The 16,608-nt window shown below is 38.0% G+C and overlaps 1 protein-coding gene across 1 annotated transcript in view; it reads left to right on the top strand.

Annotated features, from left to right (window-relative positions):
• Positions 1-16,608, top strand: part of LOC112049553 (complexin) — a 322,195-nt gene that overhangs the window by 210,552 nt on the left and 95,035 nt on the right. The window lies entirely within an intron of this gene.

Below are 16,608 nucleotides of genomic sequence, written 5' to 3' on the forward strand. Positions count from 1 at the left end.
TACCACTGCGCCACGGAGGCCGTCAAAAACGCCTGCCGCAAAGGAGTAACAAACATACACACAAACTTTCGCCTTTATAATATTATTGTGACAGTGTGATATAATATTAGTGTGATATTGTATAAACATCCTCTCACCTCAAACTCATACACTATATAAATAATCGTGAGTGTAATTAAAAAAACACTAAACTTAGTTTAGGTACTCTAAATCAACACCCTTGTGTCCATCTAAATTGCATTTCATCCGACAAAACTGAAGGCCTAGACTTTAGGTTGACGGCCCCTTCATACAGAAAGATATTTTACTTACTTACCAATGAAATAAAAACATTTATTAACGAATAATTTATTGTTTAGCACGATTTTTATGAAATGTGAATAAAAATACCTTTTTTAGACTCTTGGAATTGGAATAGAGGAGATTTTTTATTTGGAATATAACTAAACGCCATCTAGCGGAGAGTTACTGTGTTGCGTAGCTTCTCATAGCATTTGGACTGAAAAGTATAGCAAGTAAAAAGGACACACAAAACATATTATAAAGCCTGCCCGTATGCAATAATTTTACTTCATTCTATTCAAACCGAAACAGCAATGCTGCTTCGGTTTGAATAGAATTTACGAATTTAGAATTCGGACATAAATTCATTACAATCTGTCTATTTCTAAGGCCTACTACAAGGTCAGGCCTTATAGGAGAGGGGGTATGGGGTTTTAGGGTTATATTTGTTATATTAACAGTCACTTGGTAATGACCGAGGCTTATCATGCTCTCTAAGGCACGGGGTGTGACACCACCAACTTCCCAATTGAGGCAGAGAATTTTTACTGATTTTTTTAGGACATAATCCTCAGTAGGTTTTCTATGACCCGACCGAACAGTATTCGAACCTAGAACATAAATCTGAAGCTATATTTCAAAAATCAAAACACTCTTTTTGTAAAATATGTCATCATCATCATTAGCAACCCATATTTTGCTCACTGTTGAACACAAGTCTCCTCTCAGAATGAGAGGGGCTAGGCCAATAGTCCACAACGCTGGTTCAATGCGGATTGACAGACTAGAGAATTAAGAAAATTTTCAAGTATACAGGTTTCTTTACGATGTTTTCCTTCACCGTTTGAGACACATGATTCTTAAAATGGACATAAGTAGCTGAAAAGTTGGAGGTGCATGCATCGGGCCGGATTCGAACATACGCCCTCCGAATCTTTTTTATAGCTTTTAAAATATATAAAATATGTAATATGTAATTCCTAATAATTATTTAGTTAAAAGCGTTGGGTGGCTTATTAAAAGACGGTCTTTAGAACAATAAAGTGAGGGTAAAGAGGGGGGATAATGGACAGAAGTAGGTTACCCTTCTACTTACCCGGCATGCCGCCGGATGACGGCAATTTCGCTCGAATAGTTCATTGATTTTTATGAAGTCTCTAAGTGCTTTAATAGATGTGACGGCACGCTTTCTAAATTTTCAAATCCTTTTGAAAATGACGCAAGAAAATAATAAATGTGATGATTGTTCCTTCCTACCATTTATGAACTTGTAAAAACCCGCGACTTTGCCGCGAGTAAAATAAACAAAAGTTAGCCCTGGACTACAATCTCACCTGATGGTAAGTGATGATGCAATATAAGATGGAAGCGGGCTAACTTGTTACGAGTAGGATGAAAATCCACACCCCTTTTAGTTTCTACACGACATTGTACGCTAAAACGCTTGGCGGTACGTCTTTGCCGTAGGGTGGTAACTAGCCAGACCTGGACCAATTAACAAACCCTCAATCGGCCCTGCCGGGGATCGAACCTAAGATTTCCATCTTGTAAATCGACTGCGCGTAACACTGCGCCACGGAGGCCTTAAAAAGAGGCTATTTATAGTCGATTGTTTACTATTAGCAGGAAATTATCAGATGGGCCATCTACTTGTTCTATAAAGTAATAACTACGGAATATACGTGAGCCTGGTAGTTGTAAGATATTTCTATTTTTTTTAATCGACTTTAAAAAACAGACAGGTGAGACTTACCATCAGGTGAGATTGTAGTCAACTTTTAAAGAATAAAAAAATAAAAATATATAGACAGATGTACAAACAAACGAACAAAAAGACAGACAAACATCAAATTAATCCAATAAGGTATCCTTTTGTGGTACGAAACTGTAAAATATATTATTAAATATCAAATTCCTAAGAATTGAACCTAGGAAATTCCACGCTCAGAGCTGATAGGTATCCAAGCTTACGGCAAGGCATTCCTTTAAAATCGAAGGGTAACTCACGCCCCACTTTATTGTTCTAAAGATCGTTGGAGGCGGTCGGCGCAGAATGTCGGAAGAATTCCCCTCTCTTAATATGCGGTGGCGGGCCACGACAAATATTGGAGGCAAGATCAAAATGCGGGGAATTTCTTGCGCTTTTAAGGGTGTAGGGGGAGGGGGTGGGAGGATCGTACGTGCGATGCGTATCGATAACTCTTTCCTCGGAATAATTTACGTGTCAAAAGCCTTTTGTATGGCGAATGATGTACGAGTATTTTAATTGTTGTGCTCTTAATTATTTTTTTGTTTTACTTCCATATTTATCAACTAGGTGTCCCCCGGTTTTACTTGCACAATTGCCGTTACCGTAAGACTACGGAGATAAAATATAATCTATGACACTCTCAAATAAGGTGACTTTATAGTGGTAAAAATATTTTCAAATAACCAACAGGACATTTTAAATATTACTACAAATATGTAACTCGTATAAGCATATATGTACAGTGTACAACGTCCATTTATATTAAATCAATAGACACTAATGTTATAAAGAGATAAAGTTTGTGGTTTTGTAGGAGGTAATCTCTAGATATACTGAGCCGTTTTTGAAAATTATTTTACTACTAGAAAGCCACGGTATATATGAGTGACACGGGCTACATTTTATCTCCGTACTCTCACTGGATCAGGAACTACGTGGGTAAAACCGCTGAGCGTCGGCTAGTTTTTTTTTTATAAAGATAACAAGTATGTGACGAATATTCTCCTTCGCTTATAAAAGGGTGAAAAGCCCAAGTCAGTGGGTATGACAATAGTCCAATGTGTCGACTTCTGGATCTATCAGAACTTAGTCCAGTGTCTTAACCGTTGTGCTATTAGGGCGCTGTATATTATGTTGTAGTCCGCTAGGGGGCGTGCAGTCACGTCGTGAAGGAACTATGTGCAGGCTTATGAGCTTCGTAATCGCTATCCAATAAAGGCTTCACCTTACATGGTCGTTAGTAGAGGATGTACCAACATGGCTTAGGTATAGATAATATTATAATCTTAACTGAATCTATATCTTAACTATGAAACAATCTCGCTTCTCACTAACTGTCTAGGAGTATATTACACTAGCTGACGCCGCGCGGTTTTACCCGCGTGGTTTCTGTTTCCGTAGGAATACGGGGATAAAATATAGCCTCTAGCCTTCCTCGATAAATGGGCTATCTAACACTAAAATAATTTTTCAAATCGGATCAGTAGTTCCTGAGGTTAGCGCGTTCAAACAAACAAACAAACTTCAGCTTTATAATATTCGTCGTCATTTACAAAGACCGTATCTCCGATAAATATGGCCATCGAGACAAACAAACAATATCTGTGTGGCAATATTTAATAACACAATACGACATCAAAGATTACAACCATGTGTGTTGTGTGGGACGGCCGCAAAGTTCGGGAGCCAACACAACACACACAACACAACACAACACAAACTAAATTGAATTACAGCAAAGTGTCGGACGCAGCGCCTCCCGACCGCCGTTATTAATGAGCCGCGAGCTAACTTGTGACGTTCCTTTTGTACGATTATTTACTTCGAAAACAATTGTTTTTAGGGATCCGTACATTAAAAGGAAAAACGGGTCTATCTGTCTTCTAATAATCTTTATCTCTGTGGTGAAGGTGAAATGAAAGATCATCGAAAGAATTATTGGGGAGAAATTTAAAACTATATACTCAAATCTACAGTCCCTTAATATATTTACGCATTACTGTTTAATAGGGTCTTGAAAGACAAACAGATAATTTTTTTTTTTATTCTATACAAGTTAGCCCTTGACTACAATCTCACCTGATGGTAAGTGATGATGCAGTCTAAGATGGAAGTGGGCTAACTTGCTAGGAGGAAGATGAAAATCCAAACTCCTTTCGGTTTCTACACGACATCCACCGGAACGCTAAATCGCTTGGCGGTACGTCTTTGTCGGTAGGGTGGTACGGTCAACTAGCCACGGCCAAAGCCTCCCACCAGCCAGACCCTTTACAAATTAAGAAAATCTCAATCTGCCCAGCCGGGGATCGAACCCAGGACCTCCGTCTTGTTAATTCACCGCGCATAACACTGCGCCACGGAGGCCGTCAACACAGACAGACTGACGCTAAAGTGATCTATAAAAGGGTTCAGTTTTTTTGAGGCACAGAAATCTATAAAGCTATTTGCCTACCTTCAACTATGACAATGGACACGAATACTCTAGAACATAGAACGTGAGCGTTCCAATAACGGCTCTAACGACTATAACGAGGCGATGCGGGCGACGTGTGGTTGCCATGGCGACGACAACGCGCCGTTAATGTGCCAACGATCGCATCTGATCGACAACGACGCCATTTTCTTTTATTTCCACGTACAGACAAATGGAGGCTTTCATTTGAATCGCATGACATTTTATTTTATTTATTTCATAGTAATAATAGACTGCCTTGCGGTATAGTGGTTAGCCTATGTGGCTTCTCATTACGAGATTCTGGGTTCGGGTCCAGGCTATGAAATACTGAGCCTTTCGTTCTTTCTACAATTTTTTAGCTCGGAGTTGAAAAGTTTATGATCAGTATCAGTATCACCTGAAATTAATAGGTCAGTTCTGGGATGCAACCCGGTGAGCGACAGAATAATAACTTTGAGGGTAAATACAAGACCGTGTCGCGTCAACCTTGTAGTTGTGTATGCACCGACATCAGCATCGGCAGAGGCGGAGATTGAGGCATTCTACGCTCAGCTAGACGATACCTTTAATAAACTGCCATCCAGAGACATTACACTTGTAATTGGGGACCTTAATGCAAAGGTTGGAGACACTGCAAGTGATGAACATCTCAGAGAAGTGGTGGGAAGATACGGACTTGGTCAAAAAAATGAAAGGGGCGAAATGTGGCTGCAGTTCTGCACTGAGAATTCTCTTACAATCATGAACACTTGCTTTAAACATCATCCGAGAAGACTTTACACATGGGTAATGCCAGGAGATAGAGCACGCAATCAAATAGACTACATCGCTATTGCTAAAAGATGGAGATCATGTGTAAGTAATACAAAAACCTATCCTGGAGCTGATTGTGGGAGTGATCACAAATTGTTGGTGGCAGATGTAGCGTTGAAATTAAAGAAGTGCTCGCGAATAGTCTGGAAACCACGAAAAAGACTTGACCGAAACCAACTAGCAGTATTTAACCAATGCATGGATGAGAAAGTATCGAACCTGAACATAGACTGCAATATTGATGTGGACCTCAACTGGGACACAATAAAGGAAGCCATAAACACAGCTCGAAAAGATAGCCAAGAGTTTATTGGTTTGTGGGTTTTATACTATTAAAACAACTCGATGGATATAACTGATCACTATATATTTATCCAAAATATTATTATTTAGCAAGGTAGGCAATACGTCCGTCCACTAGCACGGTGTGACAAGAAGTGAGGAACATTACGAAAACATTTAAATACATTCTGTTTGGAATGAACGATGATGGCGCTGGCGTATTATTTTATACAATCAAATATCTTCTTAATTATATTTATAAATCAAGATTAGTTTTTGTATTTATTTGTAAAATAAACCAACACGCCCCCTCAAAAATTAATCGACTTTATACAAATCAACTTTAAACAGAACATATGTACCTCCTTGCTTTATAACTGGGAGTTACATTATAATGGCCCAACATTTGTTGCACAGGACTAGGAAAACCCAGTAAAACCTAATCAGACCATTTCATTTACTTAATTATTGTAAACTAATTATAATATAATATAAATCAACATTATCTTAAAATAATTTTATTCTACACCCATTTTGTTTCTCATTGCCTGAAAAGTGATGGCAGGTAATGGCTTGGTCAAGGCGTCCGCCAGCTGCTGACCTGTGGGAATGTAATTTAATTTAATTACATTTTTCTCGATTTGTTCCCTTGAAAAATGATATTTAATATCAATATGTTTTGTACGCTTATGATTAGTTGGATTATTTGCGATACTTATACAGCCATTATTATCTTCATAAATAATAATTGGGTTTACAATTTTAATATTTATACTAGCTGCTAACGATTTAAGCCATAAAGCCTCCCTAACAGCTTCAAATAATGCCATATATTCGGCTTCTGTAGATGACGCCGCTACTGACATTTGTTTCTTGGTACTCCAAGTAGTAGTACATTGCTCAAAGAGCTTAAATAAATAACCGGTTGTACTTTTCCTATCTTTCGTATCATTACCACCCCAATCTGAATCTACATAGCCACAAAGAATGTTATTATAATTACACCTTTTGTATGTTAACTTTAAATCAGCTGTTCCTTTTAAATATCTTAGTACTCGTTTCAGACATTGCCAGAGTTCTTTATTATTTTTATTTGTATACCTACTCAGTATATTTATACTAGAACTTAAGTCTGGCCGAGTACATATCATGACATACATTAGACAACCTATAACATTTCGGCATGGTGCATTATATTTCTCATCAGAATTTAATGCTTCATAATTCAGTTTACTTTCCAAGGGAGTGTGTACAGGCTTACATTTGTGCATATTAAACTTATTTAGAATAGTTTTTATGTACGCACTTTGATCTAATGTGATTTTATCACTATACCTGCTAACTTTTATACCTAGAAATAGTTTTATATCTTTTAAATCAGACATTTCAAATTTACTCATTAAATACTTTTTAAAATTGTTCATTATGTCGATATCAGCGCATGCAATCACCAAATCATCTACATATAATACTACATATATATTTTTGGTTATATCTCCTTTGTTTAAAATGTAAATACACCTATCGACTGATGAATTTTGAAAACCTTCTTTTATTAATGCTGCCTCGAATACTTCAAACCAACATCGTGCAGCCTGTTTTAGCCCATATATAGATTTATTTAATTTACAGACGTAATTATTTTTATTTAATATACCCTCAGGAACTATCATGTAAATTTCTTCCTTTAGTTCCCCATTCAAAAAGGCTGTTTTAACGTCCATATGATGAACCAATAAATTAAATTGATTGGCAAAACTAATTATAAATCTGAAACTAGCTATTCTCGCAACTGGTGCAAAAGTTTCATTATAGTCTGTTAAATAATTTCGACTAAAACCTCTAGCAACCAGACGGGCCTTGTATCTTAAAGGTTTTCCAAATTCATCCTGTTTTATTGTGAAAATCCATTTACAGTCGACAATATTTTTACCTTCCGGCCTAGGTATTAAATCCCATGTATTATTTTTCAAAAGAGAATCTAATTCAATTTTAATTGCGCTTTCCCACTGAGATCTATCTTCACGAGTTTTAATCTCGTTATATGAACTTGGTATTTTATACAAAATTGAATAAGCACACATTAAATAATCATCGTGTTCCTCAGAGTAAGAAATAGGGGGAATATGTTTTAATCTTTCACTTCTCCTGAGTTCACAATTATCTGTGTTTTCATTATCATTCGATAAAGAAGTATTTTCAGAACTACTCACTGCTTGCTCAGATTCATTATTATTTTCATGGATTAATTTGCGAATTTTATTGGGACACATGTGTTCATCAGATTTCGATATATCTGATTTATTATGGTCGGAGTTTCGAGACTTAACTGATTTTATAATATCGCTTGTATCAGTTTTATTTTGAGAATTTTTAACATTCCCTTCAGATCTAAGCACAGGCCTAGACTGTAAAAAATTAGTTTCGTCAACTATGACGTCTCTAACCACCACATGTTTTTCGCATTCTGGGTTCCAAACTTTATAACCATTTGGTTCATAACCCACAAGAATACCTTTCCATGATTTATCATCAAATTTCGTTTTACCGGTTTTATTATGAACATAAACCGTTGAGCCAAAAACTTTTAAATATTTTATTTGCGGTTTCTTAGCATGCCACATTTCGAATGGTGTTTTTGAACTGCTTAAAGCTTTTGTCGGGGTTAAATTGATTAAATAAACTGCAGTTAAAACTGCATCACCCCAAAATACTTTATCTAATTTAGCACCGTTTATCATAGAACGAGCTTTTTCGGTGATGGTTCTGACCATACGTTCAGAAACGCCATTCAATTGTGGAGTTCTAGGTACTGTCAAATGGTAGGTTATACCTTTTTCAACGCAATAAGTTTTCATTTCGGTAGATAAGTACTCTCCACCATTATCACAATATAAATTGACTAATTTTAAATTAAACTTAGCCTCGCTTTTTGCAACAAAATCTTTAAAAGCAGTGAATACCTCTGATTTATACGTTAATATATATGTTACACAGTAATGTGTGTATTGATCAACAAAAAGCACAAAATAATTTTTGTTATCAATAGTTGTAGGAGTTATAGGTCCACATACATCACTATGCACAATAAATAGTGGTCGCGTTATGTGACTTTTATTTTTGATCTCATTGAACGGTAACCGACTCTGTTTACCATTTATACAAGCTTCGCATAACTCATCATTAGGTATGATGTTATTAATTTGATTTAAATCGTCAACCATATTGAGATTTTTAATTTGTAAGAATTTGGTTTTACTAATATGACCAAATCGTTCATGCCATAGCTTGTAACTATTTTTATCACTAGTGCATACTTGGGAAACAGATCGGTTCCTGTTTGGACAAACCATTCTCGCATAATGGTTGTATTACCATTACGTATTTCTGCTCCTTGTTGATTGAAAGTAACCGTCAATCCAGCACGCTGCATTCTCGATACTGATAGTAAATTGTATGGAAAATCAGGACAGAATAGCACCTCCTCGAGAGTTCCTTGTATGCCCATGTGACTAGTAACCTGTAAGGTTCCTTTTTTAATAGCTGAAATAAATTCACCATTTTTAGCTATATAATTTTTTTTTTTTAAAGGTGGCTGAAAAAAAACATAATTAGTAAAAAGAATAATATGGTCAGATATCTGGAGCATCCAGTAGAAATATGGTTTTATATCCATAATCATTGTTATAGTATTCGCCCATCATAAATTCAAAACCAGAATAATCGCTTGATGTAGTAGATAGCTGATTAATTTCCATTTTTCGTTAATGATTATGTTTCAAAGTTCGTTCGATGCACATCCGTTAGCAAATTTTCAAACTGATTCAATAGGATGACGTCACTTTACAAAATTCAACGACAGTAACTTTTTCGTAATGCTAATTGCGTCGCAATACTTGTTCGTTCGTAAAGTGTATCTAAACTTTTTGAAAAAATCTTCCTTTGCAAAACTCAGGTAGGAGTCGGATAAATATTCAACGATAACACTTTTTGCAATTCGATTATTTTTCTCCCACTCACTGCAACGAATTATAGGATCTTCGTCAATCACATTTATAACGTTCAATTCACTCAGCAATGCACGTATTCGAAACTTCCACACACTATATTTTTCTCCGTCAAACGGTTTAATATTTCTCTTTGTCTTCAAATTTTCCATCGCAATGACGGTAGATTACCCACTTGATTTTAAAACTTTTAATTTGATTTTAAACGGCGTACACTGTGCCCATAACCTATTGGTTTGTGGGTTTTATACTATTAAAACAACTCGATGGATATAACTGATCACTATATATTTATCCAAAATATTATTATTTAGCAAGGTAGGCAATACGTCCGTCCACTAGCACGGTGTGACAAGAAGTGAGGAACATTACGAAAACATTTAAATACATTCTGTTTGGAATGAACGATGATGGCGCTGGCGTATTATTTTATACAATCAAATATCTTCTTAATTATATTTATAAATCAAGATTAGTTTTTGTATTTATTTGTAAAATAAACCAACAGAGTTAACGGTAGACGCTCCTAAAAAAGAATGGATAACAGAGGAAACTTGGAAGGCCATTAAAGAGCGAAAAGATCTGCTAAAAGGCAAAGTTGACTCTGATTACCATAGATATCACGACATATCGGCGACTGTTCAACGCTTATGCCGTAGAGACTACGACAACTATCTGAATTCTATCTGTCAGGATATCGAAGACCATGCTCATAATTTTCAGACACGAGACTTATTTCTGAAAATTAAGAAAATAACAAAGGAGCTCAAACCAAGGACCTGGGCTATTGAAAACGATGAAGGCTCACTACTGACCGAAATTGATCAGGTAACAGAGAGGTGGCGTTCATACTGTGAGGATCTATACGCAGGCTCAACATCTTGGCCTCCGGACGCGCAAGGTCAAAGGGAAGACATCTTCAGTAGGGAACCCAAGATTCTTGAGTCCGAAATCAAGATGGCAATAAACAAGCTTAAGACCAATAAAGCAGTAGGTGTTGATGAGATTAGTGCTGAAGAGCTTAAACATCTAGGAGATCGAGGTGTGAAGTTATTTCTAGATCTATGCAACCTTGTATGGGAAACTGGCAATTGGCCTGCCGACTGGAAAAAGTCTTTGGTTCTCCCTCTCCACAAAAAAGGCTCTACGAGGAAATGTGGGAACTATCGTACGGTAGCGCTTATATCTCATGCTAGCAAGATAATGCTCTATGTAGTTAACAGTAGACTCCAGTCCTTTTTACAATGGCAAATACCAAATGAACAAGCCGGATTTGTCAAAGGGCGGGGCACAAGGGAACAGATTGTCAACGTTAGGCAAATAATAGAGAAGAGCCGAGAATTCAATGTTCCCGTTTTCTTGTGCTTTATTGATTACTCCAAGGCATTCGATTGTGTGAGATGGGATTGCCTGTGGAATATACTACAGGAAATGGGCGTTCCTCAACACCTCATTAAGTTGATCGCGAATCTATACAGCGAAGGCGAGTCCATGGTGCGAATCAATGACATAATCTCTGGGCCTTTTAAGCCACGAAAGGGCGTAAGACAAGGATGTATTCTGTCTCCCATTCTATTTAATATCTACGGGGAATACATCATGCGAAAGACCCTGGAAGCGTGGGAGGGAGGTATTTCCATTGGGGGTGTCAAGATTAGCAACCTACGGTACGCCGATGACACCACGCTTTTTGCGGCATCTGAACAGGAACTTGCTCGCCTGTTCCGCAAACTAGAGGCAGAGAGTGAGTTAGTCGGACTTAGCATTAATAAGTCAAAGACAAAAGTCATGCTAATCGACAGAACGGGGAAAGTAGTGAGAACCGGAGAGCTCTCAGACCTGGAGTTTGAAGTGAGTTTGTGTACCTTGGGTCATTACTGTCAGACAAGGGAGGAAGTCAGCAGGATATTAGAAGACGCATCCAAATCTCCAAAAATGCCATGACCAAACTAGTGAGAATTTGGCAAAGCAGAAGGGTCTCCAATAACACCAAGAAGAGACTCGTTAGGACTTTAGTCTTCTCAATTTTCCTTTATGGCGCCGAAGCATGGACGATAAGGGCCACAGACAGAAAGAAGATAGATGCCTTTGAGATGTGGTGTTGGAGACGGATGCTTCGTATACCGTGGACCGCTAGAAGAACAAACATCTCGATACTGAAACAGCTTCGCATTTCCACTAGACTTTCAACTGTATGTTATCAGAGGATCTTGAGTTACTTTGGCCATATAGCCCGTCGCCTTCCCGATAACCTGGATAAAATAATAGTGGTGGGCAAGGTGCAAGGGAAACGACCACGCGGCCGATCACCTACCCGCTGGTCTGACCAGGTTAAGTCACTCACTGGACTCCCTGTAACAACAGCCATTAAAAAAGCTGAGGACCGGACTGTGTGGAGGGGAATAGTTAACAACGCATCGAAGGGACTGCAGTGCGGACACGACCTTCAGCAATGAAGAATGCGACCAAGAAGATTACAACCCATATTCGGTTCACTGTTGAGCATGAGTCTTTTATCAGAATGAGAGGAAGTTAAGCCTTAGTCCACAACGCTGGCTTACGGATTGGCAGACTTTACACACCTAGAGAATTAAGTAAATTCTCAGATATGCAAGTTTCCTCACACTGTTTGAGACATGTGATTTTTAATTTCTTAACACATTCACTGCTTAAGATATTATTAAAATAATTAGGCAGAAACCAAATTTTTTTAAGGCGTATTTTGATTAAGTATATAGGTATGTTTAAAAATATGGATGAAAGTATATTGTTATTATTATTTTTTTAATAAAAAATAACCTTTTTCGGATCCGAGTGTTAGGCACATAGCGCGCCAGGTGCCGGTCACTCGGATCCGAGCGTAAGGGACAGCAATGGTTGGAATGGAACTACTCCACAGATTTCGATAATTCTTTTACATTTTAAATGCTATATTATCCCTAAGTAACATAGGGATATAGATAGTAAATAAAATATAATGCGCATTTGAATAATTATTTATTGAGGAAGACATTCATAAATCTGAGCGATACAATAATATTTATCAAAAATCAAATCAAAGCCATACAATCAAAAGTATCAGTACGTAATAATTATAAGTTTAATTGAAAACTTGTCACAGAATAAAGGTGAGTCACTCACATAAAGGTACAAAGGAATAAAAAATATTCTGAAAATTTTAACCACATAGGTAACAAAACAATAAAATTTAATGAAAACAATTATGAATGTGCTAGGCAGAAACATTTTGTACAGAAACCTGGAGAACCTTCACATTGCTTACATTCATAAATTGTTTGCACCCTTTTTTTCTGTGATTTGCAACCTTTGCATTCTTTTCGGACCACTTCGATAGTTTGTTTCGTGACTCTTCCTACTGTCTTAACTCTCGTCCGGGTCTTTTCTATTTTTGTGAGTTCGTGTTTCACTTTCAAAACATTGCGTCGATTTACATCATTAGGATCAGGTAAAAGCTTCTCCAGTATCTTCATACGGAAATCATATAGATTTAATTTGTCATTCGCCGAAAATGTATTGTACAAGTGCAATGCATTAGTAAGGCTCATTTGCAGCATATGCACAAACAGCTTCTTGTACCAACGCAGCGTCTTCCTTTGGACTGGATAGTATGCCAACATCTGATCTTGAAGATCAACACCCGACATAAAATTATTGTAATGAACGATTGCCATTGGTTTCACTACTATAGATCCTCTTTTGGAAGTAGTCTCCATCATCTCACTACCGTGTTCTGTAGAAATATACAGAACGTATCGCTTATCCCTCCATTTTCCGACATGAACGCCGTTCAAGAACAAGGATTTGTTTTCTCCCTTTTCCAGTGAAACAGAGCCAATTTCGACGGGATTATCTTTCCTGTTTTTTCTTAACGTTCCTGTGCAGTATGTCTGTCGATCTAGCAATTTCACAGCCAGGCCATAAGAATTATAATAATTATCCATGTATACATGATGGCCACAGTCCAGTCTCTCTTCTAGTAGTTTGAAGACAATCTTACTACTATGTCCTTGCCCTGATGTCTCATCATTAGCACCGGCGTAAACTTGAAATTTCAAGACCGTACCATCTGGTTCTGCTAAAACATAGAGTTTAATGCCATATTTATGCCGTTTGTTTTTTATATATTGTCGGAACAGCAACCGACCGCGCCACAATACCATGGACTCATCCAATGATAGCTCTTTACCTGGACAGTAAATAGTTTTCATTTTATTGTTAAAATGATCCATGAATGGTCGGATTTTATTGAGACGGTCTTCTTCACTGGTTACAGACGTAAAGTGTAGGCATCGTAAAATAAGTAAAAAACGATTTCGTGACATGAATTGTCCGAAGCATGGAATATTAAACAAATAGTGTCGTTTCCAATAATCACTTAAACGGTTTAGTCGAATTGTTCCTGTGTGAAGAAGGAGTCCTAAAAATGTCAGCAGTTCTTCCTTTGTTAAATCTTTCCAAGATTTTATTCTGGAGTTTTGTTTGACGTTTTGTGCATTACCGACTCTTATTGCGTTCGCGTTGGTCTCGCGAACTATAAGATCTAACAACTCGTCATCAATCATTAGTCGGAATGCTTCGTAAGGATCAGTTGGAGGCGGCACTAAGAGTTCCTGTTCCTTAGTAAACTCTAAGCTTTTCATGGAGCTTGGATCACTGCTCCAGGTGGTAGTGGCTCCTTGACCAGAGGGTGAGTTATTGGGTGATAGATAAAAATCATCGGGTAAGTCTGGAGTACGACTTCCAGATCTCCGAACAGCCATAATTGATGGAGAGACGTCATCACGTTCTGGCGAAAGGTTGGGGGTGATCGCATCGGATCTCAGAAGAGATACGCTAGGTGTTGAACTGGTAGGGTTAATTGGTATATCCGGCAAAAAATCTCCATAGTCCTGTACGATATTCGGCGATGTAGGACGGCAGTCAATTTCAGAATTGAATTCAAAGCTACCGTCTCCATCAAATTCCAGTAGTCGAGGCGCTGACTTCGATGCTGAGGAACTATTTAGATCTGGTAACTTCAACGATTGAGTAGAATTATTACGCGTGGGGCCATCCCTAAATGAAGGTCTTAATCGCTTACATTGAATGATAGCCCTTCCATCTGACTCACATAAACCACGTTTTGATGCAGATGAACTTGAAGGCTGAGGTGGTGGTACACAGCTGACTGTCTTTGAGGCAGGTGACCTTTAAATAAAATTAAATGGAATTAAGTACAATTTACTGTTATTATTGAGTTCAATCAATTTAATTTCATAATAAATATTTTTTAGCATTTTTTGATGGTAACTACACCTCTTTGAGACGGTTCAAAGCAATGAGGAATTTGGCTTTTGAGGCTTAGTGATTAAAGTGTCAAGGATGGAATCCTGAAGGAACGGGTTCGATTCCCACTCGGAGATTTCATTTTCCACATTGTTTTCAAATATTTATTGTCATGCGTTCATAACATCATTAGTTAGTCATACCTTGAAGGTTGAGCTAGTGGTATATGGCTTGTCGTCTTTGGGGCAGATGACCTTGAAGGTTGAGCTGGTGGTACACGGCTGGTCGTCTTTTGCTTCAGTCTAGTATCAAAGATACTATCATCACTGCCGCAACTAGAAGAGTCCTCTGAACTTGAAGAGTCTTCATCAGCTCTTTGAGAATACACATCCTCATCACTATAGTCAGACTCATAGTCATCACTTTGCCGACGCTTTTTTCTAGAACTACTCGTAGATTTACTTCCAGACGGTCCAGCCTTATTGTCCATTTTAGTGCAAAAATAGCTTTGATACGATCGTGTGTAAAAGTCACAATTACACTGTTATAATGAAACCAATACGCGTTTTCGTAAGTTGAATATGTTTCAGAGCGGTCGCGCAAACCAACATAAACTCACCTCAAACGCCGGCGGCTTACTGACTACTACAAAATGCACAGGCCGGTCACTCGGATCCGAGTGCGCGGCACCGCTACTATCCCCCCTCCCAACTCGGATCCGAGTAGTGAGCACTAAATGTGTTAAAAGGCACAAAACTGAAAAGTTGGAGGTGCATGCCCCGGACCGGATTCGAATCTACGCTCTCCGTATCGAAGGCAGAGGTCATATCCACTGGGTTATCACGTCGGCAATGATTATTTACGGACTCGAATCCAGAACCACTGAAGCAGCGAGGCAGTTCAGTTCAGAGTGTATTACAGTAGTTTTCTAAGAAAAAGCTTGATTTACAAAACAATGTCACCGTTGAAATAGTTTCATTTCTCCCAGCGTCCCGGGATACAGAGATATATGCGCGCGGGCGGATAACCGTTTATACCGGGACATAAACATTTATACCCGGATCAGCCGTGATAAACGCGGGCAACGTCGCGGCACGTACATAGCTATATATTACTATTAGGTGTACAATAAAAATGAACGAGCTATAGGAGTATCTCTGCGTGATCGAATCAGAAATGAGATCTGCAGAAGAACTAGTCACCGACATAGCTCAACGAGTCGCGAAGCTGAAGTGGCAATGGGCGGGGCACTTAGTTCGAAGAGCCGATGGACGTTGGGGTCCCAAAGTGCTGGAATGACAACCCCGCACTAGTAAGCGCAGTGTTGGTCGACTGAAAAATACTCCATCTTATTTCTTAAGTTTTTAAAATATTTAAAAATTTGATTTGCGTTTCATGAATAATATTGAAAGTTACTGATGCGACGCTTCGTGACGTACTGACTCGAGAATATACTCGTATTCGTTTTTGAGTTTTGTATTTGGACGCGACACCGTCGTGTTCTGTACGCTCTATCTGCCGATTATTGATTAATCTGTGTTTGTAGTTTACAAACTATCAAACTTAAACTCTGAACTCCAATTAACATTTCTATCAACAAAATAAATAAAGAGCTAATTTACTTTATAGTTTTCTCTAAAATTGAGGCAAAATAAACTATAATAAAAGGTTAGATATCTCACGAATTCTCAGTTCTGTTTAAGTTTGCGGCTGAAGCAAGGTCGCGTCTCTTG

This window comes from Bicyclus anynana, chromosome 24 (genome assembly GCF_947172395.1).
Source record: "Bicyclus anynana chromosome 24, ilBicAnyn1.1, whole genome shotgun sequence".
Taxonomy (NCBI): domain Eukaryota; kingdom Metazoa; phylum Arthropoda; class Insecta; order Lepidoptera; family Nymphalidae; genus Bicyclus; species Bicyclus anynana.